The sequence below is a fragment of the Priapulus caudatus genome, unplaced genomic scaffold (assembly GCF_000485595.1).
Source record: "Priapulus caudatus unplaced genomic scaffold, Priapulus_caudatus-5.0.1 Scaffold1648, whole genome shotgun sequence".
Lineage (NCBI taxonomy): Eukaryota > Metazoa > Priapulida > Priapulimorpha > Priapulimorphida > Priapulidae > Priapulus > Priapulus caudatus.
Genome location: NW_014578709.1, coordinates 11,352 through 15,073, shown reverse-complemented (window position 1 = coordinate 15,073; position 3,722 = coordinate 11,352). Strand labels below are relative to the sequence as shown.

The 3,722-nt window shown below is 44.6% G+C and overlaps 1 long non-coding RNA gene across 1 annotated transcript; it reads left to right on the top strand.

Annotated features, from left to right (window-relative positions):
* Nucleotides 1-1,378: 1,378 nt before the first annotated feature.
* On the top strand, nucleotides 1,379-3,344 carry LOC106817246. Its single transcript, XR_001395015.1, has 3 exons — nucleotides 1,379-1,467; nucleotides 2,754-2,934; nucleotides 3,311-3,344. It is a non-coding gene; the product is annotated as an uncharacterized LOC106817246 (long non-coding RNA).
* The last annotated feature ends 378 nt before the right edge of the window (nucleotides 3,345-3,722 follow it).

Genomic DNA, 3,722 nt, shown 5'->3' with positions numbered 1-3,722 from the left:
TACATTTCGACGTTGATTGAACGTTGTATTCCGTCATGACCAGGCGCGGCGTCACGGGGGGGGGCGGTTGCCCCCCTATGATTTATAAAAAAAAAAAAAAAGAGAAAAAGAAACTGGTTCGACGGGCCTGAAAGCTGTTGTTGTGCGGGGGAGGGGCAGGACTCAGCCCGAATCCCAGCTCTTGCTAATTCTAATTATTAAAACCTTTTCACTGCGGGCTCCGACTGCGGGTCCCGGCCGCTTCTATTTTTTCCGTACCATAAAATGCGTAACGCTGTTTTATGGTGCCTTAATTGTGACCCTAAACCTAAGGACGTGGATATTCGTCCGAGCAAAATATACACACAAGTACAAACAGTCAACCTAACCCAACCCGTGCGTGCATGTGTGCGTGCGTGCGAGCGAGCGTGCATGTGTGTGCACGTACAAGTGCGTGCGTGTGCAACTACAATTAAGTGCGCGCGTGTGCACGTACACGTGCGTGCGTGTGCATGTACACGGCTAACTACTAACGCTTATAACGAAAACAATGCCAAGCTGTGACAAAAGAAGCGTCAAAGGCGCCGCCTGTCTGTGTAGTATGGTAGTTATTTATTTATTTTTAGTTGAGTAGTAATTTTATAATGTTTTCTCTATAAAATAATGCATGCTGCGGTATGCTGGAAACACCTGCGAAAATTTCGAGTGGTTTACGGCACCTCGTCAGCTCGTGTAAAGTTACGCAAAGGCTTACGTAAATTTTAGCTTGATGAATCGCACCTAAAACGGCCTCGCTTGCGTACGCGAAATCGTACGCAAATTTACTAATAAACTGGGCGTTGATAAATCGCGAAGCTAAGCAACGTTCGATTGCGTACACAAGATATACGCAAAATATTTTTGCGTACGCAGCTTGATGAATCATGAATTCTAGCCGCCTGAACCCCACCCCGTCAGTGCAGCGCACACGGTATCAGAGGCTACAGTTTCTAGGTGCGTGTACAGGGGGGGTCCAGGGGGTCCGGACCCGGCCCCCTGCTCGCGCAGAAAACGCATCTGAGGAGGTCTAATTTCAAAAATTTAGACCCCCCTTTCGCGTGCTCCTATACACGCCCAATTAAGGCTTCGCCCCCCCCCCCTAAGAAAATACCCAGGCGCCGCCCCTGGTCATGACGTAGTTTCAACCAAGATTCAACGTTGAAACAGTGTATACGCGTGCGCACTGGGGTATCGTTATCGTTTTTATTCACGCGAGATGGCGTTGGTTGGCGTGTTGCGAAGGGAGGGAGTGACGCGCGGGAGCGAGTCTGCCGAGATAGGAAATCGATTTTGCAAACCAACGTGTGTTTGTGAAACTTGAAAGAATATAAGTTTTAACTGCATTTGGAGTGTTGCTGTTATTTGAAATTCTGCGTTATAGCGTTCGAAGAATCACAAGACAGGGGTCTGAACCCCCGAAGAACATTGAACATATAAAATTTCTAATTGGTAACATATACTTATAGTTATACAGTTCTATTTAATTATAATACTTGCAGTTTCTGGTCACATTCGGAGTCATTCCTAGAAATGGCAATTCTTAATCGGTTCAAGGATAGAGATGATGTCCTGGACGGTGATAGGATAGGATGATGTTTATTACTGGACATGCTCTCTATCCTTGAGCCACTTTTTTTATAATGTACTTTATTTTCAAAAATGCATATACATATAGGCCTACACTCTACAGGCTACATCATACATGTGTTAACTATTATAATTATTGTTAGGGATACTGGTCGAAAAATTTCTAGATTAGGTAGAAGCCCATATAGTAGTCACTTCAAGTCGACATGACTGTTGCTACGCTGCTATAAGGCCAAAACAAAATATAGGTGTGGTTACCGTTTCATGCCAAAAAAAATAGGGTAGGTCGGTCGGGAAATCATTTTATTTTATTGAAACATTTTATTTACGAACCATGTCCGAAGGATGTGCGTTAATTGTGCCTTTTGAAGTAGGAACTGTCCAATTCATATTACAACTTAAGTATCCACAGGTCCTAGTATGTATACTACATACTATTGCGCCGCAGTAATAGTATAGAATATGCTACAGCTAAGTCAACATAAATGGCGCTCAATAACAGGTTATATTAGTTTAATACAGAATATTGTGATACATATAGTAAGTTCCGGGATAGCGGAGAAAGGTTCGTGTTGAAAATAAACCCAGTTTGGAAGTTCTAGTTTCTGGAAACGCACCAGCAAACCACCCTGAGTGATTCACTCAGGGGTTCCTCCACACATTAAATTCTATGCTATTATTAACCGATTATCCGATTATAATCGATTATCGATCGGTTAAGGGAATCCGATAATCGATTATGAAATTCTAGCCGATTCCCATCACTACAGATTTGGCATGCCGTGTGTCTTGTGTGGAGCGTATACATAGCAGCAGCTGTAATACATGCATGACAGTTACAGCACCATCCTGGTTAATCTGCATTGCATAGCAACACACGTATACGCAATGGATATACGCAGAGAAAGAAATAACTACTCTCTCACAGTTTAGGCAATGCTGACAGCATTTCAAAGAAGAAATTCCCAGACGAATGACATCTGCTCGTGTTTAATTAAACACCTGGGGGCTCTGACAGGGTAACAATCATGGGACCATGATCCACGTGCGGCGGACGGCTATCGGTGTATTTAGATTTGATTCTCCGTCGCAGCTTCCACCGTAAATGACGGTGCGGACTCACGTAGACTCCCTGTGTTTCCTTACAGATTAGCATGTTCAACAACAGCCTGCAGGCGCAGACCGCGGTCGGTTTCGTGCATTCACTAGCGGGATCGACGCGCCGGTACAGCCAAAGACATGGAGCAAAACGTATACGATTCCAGAGGAGTTACCGTCGATCTGTTCTTGTACGGGGACCAGGCTGAGCATGGGCGGTACACCATCAAGGTAAATCTATACAGAATTATACAAGGTATAATGTCCACTCATCGCATCGAACCGCAGTAAGATAGTGTTAGCACCTTAGCGTTATGTCTGTATTGCTCTCCCTTATAACGGTGCAGGTACAATATATGTATAATACAATATTTATAATAATTTTTTCACGTATATAGGTATGGCTTTCTATGACAAGGTGCATGTGGTTTGTTCCGTATTGAAAACAAGCTCGTGTAGCTACCGTAGTAAAGTAAATTTTGTTAGGGTTTTACGAAATCGAATTGAGGGATTTGTAATACCGATTTTCTCAAACCGAATCGCATGCGAAAGTAGATCATTTCCTGATGACTCGATCACCTGTATTCTCTCTTCTGTGCACGTGCAGCCTGGCACCTTCATCAAGGTTCTCAACTGCCACGCTGAGAGGCGGTGAATGCGACGCGGGAGGCGACAGAGGTTGCGGCGAGGGGCATCAAGCTCGTCGACTTCATGCTGCACGCCGGCATCACTGCCGGCAGGAGAATCACGTGCGTGTCCGCGGACAGCAGTGAAGCGCGAAAGCTCCAGCTGTGAGTGCTTAACGTTAGGGGGGACGTAGGATTTCAGTTTAAATAGAACTGAGCAGCCAGGGGCCCGTTGTCATGGTTAACGTCGGTGGAATGTCAGAGGATTTAAAGAAGACTGAGCCAGGAACTTGTTGTTGGGGAAAAATGTTCTTAATGGTACTTTTTTCTTGTGGTCTATGCACTGCATATAGATAACTCCTAACTTTACAATGTTTCTCTCAACGGTGTAAG